The sequence below is a fragment of the Mesoplodon mirus genome, assembly GCF_964341445.2.
Source record: "Mesoplodon mirus genome assembly, chromosome: 3".
NCBI lineage: Eukaryota > Metazoa > Chordata > Mammalia > Artiodactyla > Ziphiidae > Mesoplodon > Mesoplodon mirus.
The window spans coordinates 96,505,772-96,523,713 of NC_138978.1; positions in this window are offsets into that span (position 1 = coordinate 96,505,772).

Below are 17,942 nucleotides of genomic sequence, written 5' to 3' on the forward strand. Positions count from 1 at the left end.
TCTTTAGGAAAGTGTCCTGGATAGTTTTTATCACCTTGTGTTTTTACCACTTCATACTTTTCTGAGTGTTTTGTGATTTCATCTTATATTGATTTCTCTGACATCTGCTTGCCACTACTATCCGTGTTGATAATGTATGAGCTTTGAACATTTCTTAATGAATATCTATGTGGTTTCTGTTGGCCCTTCAGAAGAGATCAACTGGCCATTTTTGTTGGCCAATAATTATTTTTTGTCCTTCTTGAAGATGTTCAAAGGGGTAACCTTGGTGACTGTGAAGTGGTGCATATACTTGGGAATTTTAACTGTGACAAAATCAACAATATTATGAAAGTGAATGCAATTTTCATTTACTTACCTGAGAAATTACTTTGTTTGTATCTTTTTTCCCTAGTTCCCCCTTTGGCCACTGAGGAAAATTACTTTCTTTATATTTTAGTGGCATCCTCATCTCTTTATCTTTCTAAGAATGGCTATTTTCTTCTATGAAACTTTGAATAAGAGAATAATATTTCTCATAAGCAAGATTCTTCATTTCAAAGTTGGATAGTCATTTAATTCTTTTAATCTTGTCTTCACAAATACTAATATGTGAGAATTTCCCTAATTCATTTAATAAATGAAGAATAAATAGCAGAGGCAGATATTTCAGAACCTCGTTACATGATGACCAGTTGTTCTGACCAGTAAAATGGATCACAGCATGTTCAAAACAGGCTTATGTTTTCCTGCTGCTCGTCATGAAACCTGACAGCAGCAAAACTCAGGGCTCATTTTTACTCTACTGAAGATTGTTTTCACTGGATGAATACAGACCCACTCACCACCATTGATTTTGGATATTACGATATAAAATAGTACATGTATTGAAAGAGAAACAATGACCTCTCTTCCTGTCTTAGCTTTATATTGACCGAATTACTTTCTTTAATTACTTCCAACACTTATTGTCAATATGAGGAGTTTTGGTGCCAGTTTTAAATCATGCAACATTGGACAACCCCCTTAACCTCTATGACTCCATAGTGGAGGCAGACTGAAGAATATCTAAGGTTGATTGCTGCTAAAATGTCTATGAATTAATAATACTTAGGCTATATAAAACATATTATCTCAGGCTGCTATTAACTCATTTATTCTTTTGTAATTATCTTTATCACTGTATCTTACTAGTACATTTCTAGAAGGCCTATACTATTTCTCTATTCTTTTATATTCTTCCACCTAGAGATTTGCACAAAGGACTCAGTAAATATTTTGAATGAAGACGATGGTGATTTGGTTGGAATAATATTGATGATACATTAGGTTTACTGACTCATTCCCACTTGTGAAGACTTAGGTATGGGAAAAGATAATCATGAGGTTGTTCATTGTTCTTAACTGTCTTTCTTTATGTAGCAGATGGTTTTTGTTTCCTCCTTCTTACAGCCTGAAACTCTACCCACTAAAGGCTGAGCATTGTTAACACCTGAGACTGTATCCTGGGGCTTTTTTTCTGGTGGTAAGAGCACACTATGCCTCCAAGGAGAGAACATGGTTCCAGAAGCCATCTTCATCCTTCATCCTTCAGCTGTCTTCCACAGAAATGGTGGAACATACCCACATCATAAGATTTTATTCTGCTAGAGGACAGTGTCTACTCAAATTTCTAATACCCTGCCTACCTCCACTGTCATTTTGTTGGCATGCCCACCATATTCCAGAGTGTTTAATTTAACTCTCATTGGCTTTTAAGCAGAATGTACGTAGGGAATGATTGGGGTCCAATAGTTTATTCATTCTTGCTTTAGTGAATATTAGCATAAGTAGATTTTTTTGCCTGCATTTCCTCAGCTAGAATCATTAAGGCAAACATGGGGCTTCGATAGTGAGATGGGACAAAGGAAAGAAAATAACAATTTGAAAACCAAGAATGCTTCAGGGAAAAAGAAAGCTGTTTGGGGGCTTGAAATAAGGATCTTTGGGCAGTTTCTGTGTAGCATCATGACCATTGGGAACCAGGCAGACATAAGAAATAAATGCTAAGATGAAGTACATATTGGATTCTCAATAAATGAAGTAATGAGTGAGTATATAAAGTGTAAATGAAGTTGGAAATACCAGAAGTAAGTTTGTTTGTTTATTTGTTTGTTTTGAGAAAAGACATGGATTTTTTGAGAAAATATTGTGTTAATTTTATAAAAAGGGGAGTTTCCTTATTTTGGGCAATTGTTGGCCTAAAACTGAAATTGATTTACTAATGAAAGGTCAAATTGAGTTGTATATGCTTGCTACTTTCCTTTAGTAGCCACAGAAGTTTAATAATTTGGAGCAGGAAAATAAACAAGGTCAATATTGCTTTTTTCAATGCAGTTTATATAGAAGCTCCTTCACACTTACTTTTTCCTAATGGTAGTTATTTGCCCTATTTTTACATAATTAATTCATGATGTATGATTTTATTTGAATTTAACATGCTAGCAAGAAAAAGAATCTATTTCATGCTATTGCTCTTGATTTGTAAATACATGGTTATGTTAAATAAACATGCATTCAGACACTTCTTGAAATATTTTATATGTAAACTGCCAGATTATAAAAAAATGCATAATTTTCTGTGCCACACCTAAACACACATTATAGTTTCCTGAAAAGAAGTTTGAAGGTCAGATTTGAAGTGCTATCTCCTGGTTATATGCGAGTATTTATACTTAGCTAACATGTTGTTGTGTTCTGTTCACAAGATATCTATTTACACCATCTCTTAGATTCTCTCAGATGATGAAATGCATGAGCAACTACCATTAAAAATGCAATTAGAAGACAGATGCTATCATAAAGGGCTAATAAACAAATTGAATGTAATCTTGTTATTACAGGATGTATGCATTTAAATATTGACTTATATTACATCGGGTTCACCATTTATTAGGAGTTGAAAACTCCAGACAAAACACATTTCGTCTTAATATTGTAAATGGTGATTAATCCATAGAGACAATGGGGAAGATAAAACACTTCAGAGTGCAAATAATGGAAATATAAAGGAAGACTGCTAATGTCGGCATATAAACTGCTTATGTGAATTAGATAAATCTGTGAATCAAATCCTGAGACAAATAGGAACATGGAATAAAAAGAATTATGAACTAAGTGTTCATTGGTAACATTTGTCATATTGTTTCTATTTGTGACCAATATAGTGGCAGCTGATTAAAAGCTGCCACTTTCCATAGATAAATTCATCTACCAAAGCAATAATCTTAACAGTAGTTATAACAGCCATCTTACCCTAATGGCTACAATAATCAATTAAACAATTTGTTTGATGTACTACAAGTTCCTTGAAAGTCTGATTTCACTACTTTCTATTTATATGAATTATTTTTTAAAGATGTCTATGAACCCTTCCATTAGGCATTTATCAGAGGGAATGAACTCTGTTGACATAAAAAGCACTCAGGAAGCCTGAGTGGTGTCTTCTGTAGTCTAAGATTACCCTGTTGCAAGCAAGACTCAGATTTATTCCTATGGGGAGAACTATTGCTACCCAGAAGTATTCATACTGGTTCTTGTTCTTATCTTTCTCAGAATGGACTCATGGGTTATTAACACCTGCATCAAGTGAATATTGCCTTCTCCATGCCTCTTGGTCTTAAGGTATTGAACATGGAACACTAACTCCTTTCTTTTCACTAACCCTAATGGGTAGCCTCTCCATGGCATATGGTTTTCCCTGGTCCCTGTCTGTACTCATCCTAGCTCAGTTTCTGTGATCCTTCTTCATCTCTTATAGGGCTTCCTGGTCTCTTTATTCATTTAACAAAAAATTCAAGAGTGGCTACTACATGTAAGGCACTGTTCTAGATTCCATGAAAACAGTAATAAAAAACCAAAATCCCTGCTCATGGAGTTTACACTGTAGTGGAGGAGGGCAGATATTAGACAAGTAAATGTATTAAATACTGGGTATTGATAACTGCATGGCAAAAAATGAAGGAGATTAAAGACAAGCTTACAAAGAGTAATTAGGGAAGTCCTCTCTGATAGGGCAGCATTTGAACAAAGCCTGAAAAAGGTGAGAATGCAAGACATTTCAAAATCTGGGGGAAGAAGTTTACAGGTAAAACAATAAGAGACAAGGTATTGAAGTAGAAGTACGGTTAGAGAGTTCAAGGAACCTAGAGTAGTGAGTGAGGAGAATAGTAAATGAAGACAAAGAGAAAGTAGGGAGAGTTTAGGTACAAATCATATAGTCTCTAGTGGTTCAATGAGTTCTGAATGAGATGCAAAGTTATAGAAAGTTTTTGAGCAAAACCCCAGAAGCCCCTTTATGTTCCCTTGCAGTCAATGCTCCAAGAGTAGCCTCTTCTAACTTTTAACACCATAGATTACTTTGACTTGAACGTTATATAAATGGAATTGTGTGGTATGCTCCCTTGATTTTCTAACTTATTTTATTCGTTATATTTGATAGATTTATCCATATTGTTAGATATATTTGTAATTTAATCATCCTCATTGTTGTACTGACTTTGTACAAATATGACACAATTTATTTATGCATGTTACTAGTAATTGACATTTAAATTGGTTTGGCTGTCATGGACAGTGTTGCTTTGAACTTTTCTTTTTTTTTACATTGCTTTGAACACATGAATACGTTTTGTTTGGTCATCTACAAAGAGGTGGAATTGCTGGGTCAGAGGTTATGTATATATTCAACTTTAATAAATACTACCAAAATATTTTCCAAGACAGTTTTAACAATGTACACTTCTATCAACAGTGTTTGAGAGTTCTAGCTGTCCTGATAATCATGCCTTTATGTAATCTACAACCCTCGCTTCTGTGTATGCTGGACCCAGTGACTTGCTTTTAATCTATAGAATATGGCAACAGTGACAGAATGTTACATCTGAGATTAGGCTGTAAAAAGTGTGACTTTGAATGTTTTGCTGGCACTCCTGCCACCTTGCTTGCTTCCTCCAATGAAGCCAGCTATGTTATGACCTGCCATAAAGAAAGGCCTTGTGAGTAGGAACTGAGGAAGTCAAGGCTTCAGTCCAACAGCCAGGTAGGAAGTGAATTCTGCCAACAACCACTGGAGTGAGCTTGGAAGCAGATTCACCTTTAGTTGACTTTAGTTTAAGATGACTGCAACCTTGTGAGAGACTCAGAGTCAGAAGACCCAACACAGATTCTTTTATTTTTTTTTTACACCTTTATTGGAGTATAATTGCTTTACAATGGTGTGCTAGTTTCTGCTTTATAACAAAGTGAATCAGTTATACATATACATATGTTCCCATATCTCTTCCCTCTTGCGTCTCCCTCCCTCCCACACTCCCTATCCCATCCATCCAGGCGGTCACAAAGCACTGAGCTGATCTCCCTGTGCTATGCGGCTGCATCCCACTAGCTATCTGTTTTACATTTGGTAGTGTATATATGTCCATGCCACTCTCTCACTTTGTCACAGCTTACCCTTCCCCCTCCCCATATCCTCAAGTCCATTCTCTAGTAGGTCTGTGTCTTTGTTCCTGTCTTACCCCTAGGTTCTTCATGACATTTTTTTTTCTTAGATTCCATATATATGTGTTAGCATACGGTATTTGTCTTTCTCTTTCTGACTTACTTCGCTCTGTATGACAGACTCTAGGTCCATCCACCTCATTACAAATAACTCAATTTTGTTTCTTTTTATGGCTGAGTAATATTCCATTGTATATATGTGCCACATCTTCCTTATCCATTCATCTGATGACGGACGCTTAGGTTGTTTCCATCTCCTGACTATTGTAAATAGAGCTGCAATGAACATTTTGGTACATGACTCTTTTAGAATTATGGTTTTCTCAAGGTATATGCCCAGTAGTGGGATTGCTGGGTCATATGGTAGTTCTATTTGTAGTTTTTTAAGGAACCTCCATACTGTTCTCCATAGCGGCTGTACCAATTCACATTCCCACCAGCAGTGCAAGAGTGTTCCCTTTTCTCCACACCCTCTCCAGCATTTATTGTTTCTAGATTTTTTGATGATGGCCATTCTGACCAGTGTGAGATGATACCTCATTGTAGTTTTGATTTGCATTTCTCTAATGATTAATGATGTTGAGCATTCTTTCATGTGTTTGTTGGCCATCTGTATATCTTCTTTGGAGAGATGTCTATTTAGGTCTTCTGCCCATTTTTGGATTGGCCAACACAGATTCTTGACCCACAAGAATAATAAATATATGTGACATAAATAAATATAATATAATAAATGTGTACTGTTTTCTGCCATTAAGTTTTGGGGTAATTTTTTATACAGCAACAGATAACTAATGCATTGACCATTTGGATATGCTCCTTTATAACGTGTCTGTACACAAAGTTGGCTCAATTTTCTGTTGGGTTATATGCTTACTTGCTTATTTATTTGTTTATTTATTTATTTATAGGTGTTCTTGAAATATTCTGAATATGAGTTTCTAACATATGTATTGCATATATCTCCTCCTATTCTATGGTTTATCTTTTCACTATCTTAGTAGAGTTTTTTTGATGAACAGTGATTATTAATTTTAATACAGTCAATTTAATCAAAATTTTAGCCTTTGTAATTAATGCTTTTTTGTCCTGTTTAAGAAATTTCTGCCTACCTCAATGTTATGAAGATATTGGTCTATGTTTCCTTTTAAAATTTTGTTTTATTGTGAACATTTAGGTCTATAATCCATCTGATATTGATTTTGTTTATGGTGTGAGCTAGGTATCAAGATTTATTCTTTTCCCATAAAGATATCTAATTGATCCAGGAACATTTATTGAAAAGATCATTCTTTCTGCATTGCACTTTCTGCATTGTTACATTTGTCATCAAGCAGGTGACCGTATATGTTGAATTCTTCTGTGTTAACTTGGTTAAGGTAGAAGTGCTTTCCCCAGAATCTCCTTCTTTGAATGGTTTCCATTAGAGTTAGTTAATAGAGGAACTCACACAAGATTTGGAAGGAAAAAATGAGGATGTTACCATTGTTCTTTGGAAGTCTTCTTAGATACGGCCACGGAAAGACACATGGTGCTGGTGGATTCTAGCTTTCCTCTTTCTTCCTATGTCCATGTCTAGCTTCTTTTGCTGACTGCTACCCTTGCTGGCCAATAGCAGCCCTAGGCCACCACCAGATGCTTGGCAGTACACCCACAGGAGTGGCAAGATATGGAGGCAACAGTGTGCTGTAAACCTTCAACCATTTTCTTCTTCAGGTCTGCAGCTGGACATCTGGGGGTTTTGCTTAGGTGTTCAGGTATCTCTGCAAACTGTGACTTTTCCACTTACGCCAATGCATCAAGAAGACTGGTTAGTGACTTCTTCCCTGATTATCCAACTCTCCTTGGGAACAGAAGGCATAGGGTGTTAGATGCAAGTAATGTGAGAGATCCTGTCCTGAGTGCAAGCTGATATGATATGTATATATGGCACTGGTTGTGGGAATCTCCTGTCTGTACTATTGATAGTTTTTCTGTTCTTACATTAATAAAGCGGTCTTAATTATTATAGTTTTATAGTAAGTCCTGATATCTGGCAATACAAGTCCCCAGCTTTGTTCTTCAAGATTACCTTGGGTATTCTTGGCGCTTCTTATTTTTATATAAATTTCACAATCAGCTTGTCAATTTACACACACATACACATACACACACAAACTGCTGGGATTTTTTATTGAGATTCCACTAAATCTTTAGATCAATTGGGAGAGAATTGGCATTTTCAAATAATGTATTTTCTGACACATGTATAAGTTAGGAAGAAATAGAATCAATCTTCCATAAACTCTTCTAGAGACTAGAAAAAAGGAACACTTCCCAAATTGTTTTGTGAGACCAGTATAACATTGATATCAAAATGAGCTAAAAGTTGGAGATTCTTATATTGGACAGAAATATCCACCAATATGCTGTTTGGGTGCAGACATCCTTCTAGCTCTCTGACAGCAAAACTAAGGCTCTTTCCTCTGTTCCAATAAGGAGTTGACATTTGGCTTAGAAGTGGAAAGTCCTGAAAATGATCCAGTTTGTTATAATTCCTCAGAATCACAAATTTATCTACATCTCTCTGAGCAAGGTCTAGGCATTGCCATTTCCCGAGATAAATCTTCTAACAGAAAAATGGACAGCACAGATTCCAGAGCCATAACTTCTAGATCTGTAAGAGATGACCAGACCATATTTAGGCTATTCTTTTGGAAAAGGGAAGAGTTTGGAGAAGATGAAGCCAAAATTTCCATCTTAACCATAAGAATTCACTGATGCTAAATGGTCCCATCAGGATCTCTTAAGACCTGCCCCAAGGACTCTGAGCCAGAATCTTCCATCTTGTGCTCCATGAGCAATTGCAGACTCTCTTAGGTAGAGAGTTAACTCTTTAGTTTTCTTCTGTACCAGAAGGATAGGACACAAATATTATTCTTCATCTCCTGGGATGTTTTAAATATTAAGCCCTCTGACCCTTTAAAGAAAGGAGAACTGTTTATTTAATTGTTAATGATTTGGGCTCAGGGCTTAATATGCTATTAAAGAATAATGTAAAAAAAAACACAAAGAGATTTTGAGAAGAGAGGGAGGGCCTCCCTTTGAGGAACACTGGAAAAACTTGTAGAGGGAAGGATTAACCTAAGATTAAGAGGAGGTGAGAAAAGAGGGAGAAAGTGAGAGAGTCATCAGAGGGGTGCCAAAGAATCAACAGGCTGACCCTGGAGAAGTTTTCCAGAAAGAGGGAGGACCCATGTGAGTGCCCTGGCTAAGATTCTTTGGATGCTTAGAAAGCTGTACCAAGTAGCCTGTCATATTGCCTGGGCCTTCTGTTCTGTCCTTGTGAGGTAATTCTAGCAGATCCCTTTGGCTCTGTGCTCACTGTTTATCATCCTCTCCCCATTCCACCTGCACAGAACTTTGTAAACTGCAAAGAAGTGGACAGTCTGTTTGTTTCCTAACTGGGTTGTTATGGGGAGGCAGTCTTGGATTTGTTCTTGGGGGGTAATGAAATGCACAAATTGGATACCTTCTCACCTTGGAAAGTAGTTGGTGACAGCCCTATTATCCTGCTATTTCTTATCCATCTATTAAGTAATTTTAGTCACTACATTAGTGATGACCCTTTCCATTGGAGAATTCCTTTTCATTCTTGAGGATTCAACTCAGTTGTAATCTCTTCTGAGAAGCCTTCCTGAGAGCTCTCAGGCAGCATCCTTAACTTCACCCTTAGTGTTCCAATAGTCCTTTTCATTTGCCTCCATTACAGACTTTGTCATATTATTTTGAAATTATTTGTAAATATTTATTTGGTTCTCTATACCATCTGTGAAGACATCATCTTATTCATATTTTGTATCCCCATAAATGGTGCTTGATGTATAATAGGATCTTAAAAGCTATTGTGGAATGAATCTATCCATGAGGAACAGGACTGGCTACATCATTTGTGAAGTCCAGTGCAAAATGAAGACATGGGACTCCTTGTTCAGTAATTATTAAGAATTTCAAGACAGTAAAGGTAGAGAATTAAACTGGGTGTGAGGTCTTCCTGAGTTTGGGGCCCTGTGCCACTTCTTAGGTTGTGCACCCATGAAGCTAGCCCTGATAGAAGTCAGTCTTGTATTCAGTGACCTGTAATCTGATATAAATTCTACCATATTTTATTGGCCCAGCTGTAAAATTGTTAGTACTCAATGGTGTTTTAGTTTGAAATTTTAGCCTTTACAGTGGAATATCATGAAGAATGGCTCTATGAAATTCATTTTGTGTGTATGTGTATATGTGTGTGTGTATGAATGCACTCACATAAATGTTGACTATCACATAAATGTTGACTATGTCTTGAATGCCGATATAAATGTTCCAGTTATGGCACCAGTATCGTTGATTATAATATTCTATTTCCTCTTAATTATGATTATTGAGAAAATTCTCCTTTTAGTATTAGAATAAAGGATGGTTGTATTGTCTTCTGAGTCATAGAAAGTACTGGTGAGACTTTGTATTTATTCATTCCTTCATTCAACAACTATTTATTGAACATATGCTATGTGCCAGATAGTTGGCCCAATGTTAGAGATACAGTTATAAACAAGACACTAACCATCCTTGAGCAAGAATTGTGTCCAATGGGAAAGATAGACCTTAATGGAAAACTGTTTAGTAAATTACAGCGCTACAAAAACAGTGATATGATTGCTCATATCTTGTATGAGCAAGATGTACTAACCATGTCTGAGGAATAAGGAAGACTTAAAAGGAAATACCTTTAAGCCAAGTCCTGGGTTGAATAATAGATAGTGTTAGTAGATCAGAGAGGGAGAAGAAGCACAGAAGTGGATAGAAGAAGCATAGGGCATGAAGGAATCAGTAAAATAAAAGTTGAAGGCAGAAAGGCCTGAGGTTTACATTAAAGGAAGTAGGAAGCAGAAACAAAATGGGAATGAGAATCCTTGAGAAGAAAATAAGAGGTGAATTGGGGAAGTAATAAAGTGAAGTAAGATGCTGGAGATAAGGTAGAATGTGGAGAAGCTGAGTAGAGAGGGACATTGAAATCACCTATGAGAGACCACAGGAGTAGAGGTTAGTGTTCATGGCTATCAAAATCTCCTAGGGGGAAATTGGAGATGTGGGAGAAGAAAAAAACAAAGTTTGAAATAAGTGTTGATGGTTGCCATGACTGTATTAGTTTCCTGTGGCTGCTGTAACAAATTATCACAAACTGAAAGGTTTAAAAACAAAATAAGTATATTATATTACAGTTCTGGAGGTCAAAAATCTGAAATGGATCTCACAGGCTAAAGTCAATGTGTTGGCAAGGCTGGTTCCTTCTGGAGGCTCTAGGGGAGAATCTGTTGCTTTCCCTTTTCCAGCTACTAGAGGCTACCCAAATGCCTGGGCTCATGGCTCCAAGCCAGAAATTGCATGGCTCTGACCTCTGCTTCTATCATCACATTCTTTCTCTGGCTCTCCTTCCTCCCTCTTTCACTTATAAGGACCCATCTGTGATTACATTAGGCCCACTTGGGTAGTTCAGGATACTCTCCTCATCTGTGGATGCTTAACTTAATCACATCTTCAAAGTCCCTTTTGTCATGAAGGGTGACATATTCATAGGTTCCAGAAATTAGGACATAGACATCTTTAAGGGGCCATTATTCTGCCTACCACAATTCCTAAGCAGGATTTAGGTGTTTACCTTTATTAAGGTAAAGTCAATGTGATTAGATTTTAAACAGAGAATTCTATTATATCTCAAAAGGAAGATAGAGCAAGATTAAAAATATAACACAAAATACTGATTTAAGACAAAAAATAAATAGTTCTTAATCTTTGGAGGCTAAGAAAACTAGGTCTACATCCTGGCTGTACCATTTGCCACCTGTGTCACCCCAAATATCATCAATCCTCTCTGAATTTCAGTTTCTACATCTGGTAATGTGAAAAAAATCTTAGAGTGTAAGGTCTAAAATTAAGGTTTAAAATAAGTGCTGCCTTGACATCTGCTGAAATTGGAAGGGCCTCAAATATCCTGAGCCCAAGTTCCCCTCCCTCCTCTGCTCCCATGGGTAAGGCCTCCTAGCCAAGCATGCTTCCTTACCAAATTGGCCAAGTGCCACTTCTGCTGATCCCTGTGGATGTAGTGCCCTGCCAGCCTGAAGGATTATTCAAAGAAGGCAGTCACATGCTCCCATCAGAACCAGGGGCCCCTCACCCTCTCGACACTGCAAAGCTTGCCTCCCAAACCCTGCTTCTGTCCCTGCATGCAGCCCAGGTGGCCCTGTGTGGCACGTGGTATCCTCCTCCCCTAGGCTGTCAGTATTTGTGACTAATTATCAATCTCACCCATCAGGCGTTGGGTGTTGTGTGCTCAGCCTGCGCCAGGACCCTAGGAAGGGTTAACCAATGGGGTAAAAAGCATATTTGATTAAAACGAGTATCTATCTCCCTTGGATTTTGTGGAGTTAAAAAAGTTTTTTTAAATTATGTTAACCTCTTAGCCAAGTTCTATACAGGACATTCTCAATAACTTGTAGCCATTATTATTATTATTATGGCTAAAGTATCATTATTATTGTATTTTAAAATTCCCATTCCCTATCCTCAGCATGAGTTGAAATTACACACTTTTCTAGTGAGCCACATAAATGTGTTCTAAAGAAAGGAGATTAAGTTCTTATGAAAACACACTAGGTGAGCAAAGTGCAATTTAGAGTTTTACTAGTATAAAGAAGACTAGTTAGTAATTTTCTACATATCGTAACCCATAATTTTTGCTGGAAGTTGTCCAGCAAAAGTATATTTTAACATAGAGGAGGAAGAGAAAAGTTAAAGTTGTATTTGTCAGAGAAACAATAATCCTTACTTACTGTGTATAAATAGACTTCAGATGTGGCCAGTGAGCTATGCACCCTTGATTTGTACGAAGAAATGATTCCCAAGGTGGACAGTGGAAACTTCGTAAAGAATGCGGCAAAACCCAGATTCAGATGTAAATGGGAAGAGAGATGAAATGATTTTGGACTTGGCGTGTTTTTGTTGTTGGTCTTCATTAATGAGCATCTGAAACATAGCATCATCATTTTCTCAGAAGAGCTATCAGCTGGTTTTAAATTTAAGTGCTGCTCATGGACTGAAACTAGAAAATGAATTTCAAAAGCAAAGCATTGATTAAACCCCAAAGGATATGGCAAACATCAGGGGAAAATCTGTTCCTAAGATGTTTATGAAAAATATTTTCTTAAGCCCATGATGCAATTGGCAAAGAAATTGTTCATGGTTATAGAGTGCCCAGCAGAGCTTTCCAGAGTAGAAAATGAATAAGGAAAGCTCCAGTTGTGTTTGCAATTGTGCACTAATCAGCACACACTCTTTTATGTTCTGTTCGATTTGTGCAAGATCTTTGCAGAATATTTCCTCAAGCTTGCTGTGCTGCAGACCTGTTTCTCTTACAGAATACAGAGAACCCGGCTTGCTCTCGTAGCTCTTCAGTACAGAAAGCCTCCACTTTTCATTTCTTACCCTCAGACCACATTTGCTGAAAGCCTGCTATATGTTAGCTGAGGTAATCTGCTGTGGCAGCCTTTTCAGATTTGCTGACATGGAGAAATGTTTTGAGAAAATGGCAGATATATAGCGTACATTGAGCAAAATCAATTGTTTATACTACAAATGTGGTTTACTGTCTTTGCATACTGAGATCAGGAAAACCATTCTTCAGAAAAATTATAGGTGTCTTGGGAACAGAGCTGGCAAACACTTAGAGGCTTTCCTCATTATCCTTACAACAGTGTTTTGCCATTTTTTGACTCCAATGACCTGAGAAAGTATGACCTCTGTTAGGTTCAAGAGATCATCTTAGGCAAAAATCCAGAATGAATTAATAAAAAGAACATATTTAAAAAATAATGTTGACACATACCCAAACTCTCTCCTAAACGTCACACCCATTTATACAACTGCCAGCCAGTTGCCAACTGGTCACATCTTCATGGTGAACTCACCGGTCTCCTGAGTGGCAGTCTAAAAATTCTAGGAATTCTAAGAGTATCTAAGACAGAATTCCTCCTTCTTCCCTTCTCTGGTTTCCCAGTGAAAGGCCCTATCATTCACGCAGTTGTTGAAGCCTGACTCCTTGCCTTCTCAATTTCATCACTCCTTTCTGCCCCTCTCCACCTCTCCCCACCGATACATCCAAATAAATTACCAACTGTCTTTTTATGATATCTTCAATTATTTTCCCACGTCTACCTTTAATTATCCCCAGTTTTCCCTTTCCCAGGTCATGTCTCCATCCACTCCCTTCTAGAATGACATAACTCTTCCAACATGAATCTCTCCCTTCTGTCTTGCTCCATTGCAATCCATTTTTCACACTAAAGCAAAGTGATCATTCTAGAATTCGATTCTGATCATGACCCTCTTTGATTTAAAGGTATTTCATTTGTTTCTATTGCTTACAACAAAGTCCAAACTCCTTAAGAGATCTTTATTTTCCATTTGGGCTCTTTCTTCTTGCACACAAGCTGCCAATCCCATATAAACACAACTTCTTTCGCTTTCTGAAATAAACACAGCCTTCACTCAACTGCTTTCTCTGCCTAGAACAATCTTCCCCCCTAGGTGGCGTGTGACTAATTCTTACATATCTTTTAGTAATGTTTTCTGCCACCAGCTAGACTAGTACAGGTGCCTTACTAAGCTCCCTGTAATTCCATTTTTATTATAATTGTTTAATTCTCTATCCCATCTCTGGACCTCAGGCTCTAAAAGGGATACCAAGTCTGTTTGGTCCACTATTCCACCTTTAGCTCACCTATATACCAACCCAGTTCAAGTGACTCAGAGTACGCTTTTAAAGATATTTGTTGGAGGAGGTTCTATAAATATATGCCAGGCATAAAGTTAAGTATTCACATACATTATCTTCTTTAATATTTATAATAACTCTTGAAATACGTATTATGTTCATTGTACAGATCAGAAGGATTGGGCTTTCCTAAGATCACAGAATGGAGTCAGTGGTGAGGCTGGAATAAAAATTCAGTTTCTGCCTGAGGTTAACATAAAGGTTATACATTGCTTTCATGAATGCAGAATACTGGTTGGGGGTGGCAGAAAGGCTGGTAAAGAAAAGGAACAGTTTGATACAAGGGGCCAGTGAAAAAGTGAGGAGACCATAGTGGAGAATAAGAGGGTGAAGAGACTCTGACATTCTCTCCTTAATTTCCTGAATGAACAGAGTCCATCCAGCCTTCATCTGGAAGGAGGGGTCCTCTCTGTATCATGTGTTAGACAACTCCTCCTCACCTCCCTCCTACCTTCTGCATCCCAGTAAGGTCAGTATTTTAGGAAGGAAGGCCGATGAGGAGACCAAGATCCTAAGATGTCTACCAGGTCTGATTCATGTGAACTTTCCAAAAGATTAATTATCTACGTTTTATTTCTTGGATACCATAATTCCATCTGTTTGTTGGGCTAGTTGAGTAAAATATGTTTGGTTTAATTTTTTATTGTCTTTGCCCCCATGGGCCCCAAAAATTCATTTAGGGAAATTAGAGGAGTTTATTTACTGCCATACTACATAGACCTGCAAGAAGTTTTACCCACACAATTCTCCTTTTGTTTCGAAATATTGATAATTACCAGTGTAGTACTTTGTGTTTGACAAATATGACCCAGAATTTACTGCTTCAATTATGTACCACATGTAAGGCTCTAGGGAGGGCTTTGAATAGCAAATTTTCTTACTTTTCATTTTGTAACTTTGGGTTCTATTTTGTGATGTCTCTAAATTTCTGCAAATTTAATAGACGGAGAATGATTAAAAAGGAGAACATTCTCAAAATTAAGGCTGTCTTTTTGTGATCTGACTCATCGAAAATGGAAAACAAAACAATCTGAATGAAAATTTTTAGAATAAATCATCATTAACCAGATGTGCGTGTTGTACACCAACTGAGTTCTGACACACAATTAGTCACCTAATTAGGTTTAAAATTCATTTAAATAGATGGCTTCAATCCCTGGCCCACCCACTTATTTTTATTACTCCCATTTAAGCACTGAATACAATTTAAGGCTCATATTGCAGAGCTCTGTGGCCTAAACAAATGCACACTAGATGGAGAGACAAGCAACCTATTTGGATGATCAATTAATCAAGGTCTGTTGAGACTCACATTTTACAGTGAGTTGCATGAGCTTTGGACAGTGTTCAATGGGAAAAGTGTCTTTATGTAGAATTTCTCAGACTGTGATTCCTGAAATGAAGTATGTACCATACTTGCTTTACATGGTAATATGGTGAGTCAGGAATAAATGGATGATATAATCAAGAAAACCACTTTCTGTGGCAGTGTGTTTACTCTTTCTGGCTACCAGGGTACCATATAATAAGCTCCCTATTATATTGATACTAAGACACACATGTTTTCACATTTTTATTATCCTTGAAATTGGGTTGTATCTTATAATCAATGGTGATGTCACATTTATTTTCCACAGTTTTTTTCTTGGTAGTATATAAAATAATGGTGTGTCTTATAATCAGTGGCATCTTAGATGGAATGAAATATACTGTGTTGCTCTTCAGGCAACTTTAAGTGGAGTTTCTCTAAGTAACTCATATATCTGAATAAGCTTACTTAATAGGCACAATATTTATTCTTTTATTCCTTCATTTCAGTATGTATAATTAACACTGTTTCTTGGCACTAGGAAAATAAAGTAAGACACTGATACTGCTTTCTAATATCCTATAGCCAAGTAGGAAAAATTGATACATCAAATACATTATGGTATAAAACATTGTGGTAAGTGCTGTACTTGAGGATAAATACAAGGTACAGTGTGGAATAGTAGTAACTCAGCATATTTCAGGCAGCTAACCTCTTTTGTACATTTGTAATTTTATGAAGTGTCCTTATCATTCATGCCCTCATTTGTGGTGCTGGCTCACAAAGAGTTTTTTTTTTTTTTAAAGAGGGAATTTAAGGGTTCATTGATATGACAGTGAGTCTCAGATTTTAGTGCCTAATGATCACTAGGGGTGTTTATTAACAATGCAAATTCCTTGGTCCTCTCCAAGACATTCTGATTCAGTAGGTACGGGCCCAGGAATTTGTGTTTCTAATAATCTGCTCCTTACCCCCAGGTGATTCTGATGTTTAAGATGGTGTTTTGTCCACACTTTGGGAGACATTGGACTGCACAGAGAATAGTAACATGGAGCTAGTTATAATATTTAAGAAGAATTAATATAACATTTTACTTGCTTATTATTTGTTTAAATATCCAGAATCTGATACATTTAAATGGAATGTTTAAACGACAGCAAGAATTGTGCAATAATGAATGGCCGTACTAAACAGAGGATTTATCCTACTTAGTTAAAACAGTTTTATTTGGCAACCAGAAAAATACTTTATGCTTAAACCAGTGTTTAGTCATCTTCTTTCTGCTTTTCTGAAATGAGGAGTATTGAAGGGAGACAATAGCAGATGGATCTAATCTTGGGAGTAAGGAGGGAAAGAAACAAAGGGGAAGTGTTATAGGTAGAACTGGACTTGCATGCTTTTCTCGTCTGCCACATGCCAACCCAATGCTCTGCTATGGCAGTTGTAGAAACTGCCAATGCAATGTGAGCCAGATTGCAATGGGAGGCATCTTGGATAATGAAGGAGGAATCCACTAACCACTTCAGGCCCTTTAGATGAGCAGGTGCCTATGAGTTTCAATGGCTGGGCTAGCCAGTGACTCTCACTTTAATTGGGAATTTTTTACTTTCATCTACTGTCAGGATTCAACAGTTGTTTCTCACATAGATACAGAAGAGGTAAGGTATACTTTTCACCCCTGTAAGTTTATTATTTTTTGCTCGGGTAATCGTGAAAACCTTTTATACTAACTTCAAGGTTATGGATGAGATGTGGAGGGCTTGATTCAATTAATGTATTTGTTAAATATTTTACTTGAATATGTAAAATGACTATCACTGATCATTTGCTTTTACATCCTGGTTTAGGCACCATAAAAACAAACAACCAAAAATATACCATTGACAATAGCTAACAAATGCTGCTTACATTCATGGATTGGTTAAATGAACAGGATTCGAGGATGCCTCTTTGATAAGCCTGCAAACATTAAACACCTACTTAATTGAATACACAATTTTTTCTATTGAGGACTCTCAGCTGTTTAGTAATATATAAGAACCAAGAAAGGTTATCCTGTTATCAGAAAGATCCTACAAATGCATGTCTCAAGGACAAACTGGGCTCTGTGTTGCTCTGTTCATTCAATGAGTACATGGGTAAATGCTCTTCAGTCTTCCCAAATGTATCAACATGCGGGAACTGGAGTGAAGTGTGCAAGGAAATGAGAAAGAGTTTTCTTATTATCATCCATACTTGGATGCTTGCATCTATTAACTGCTT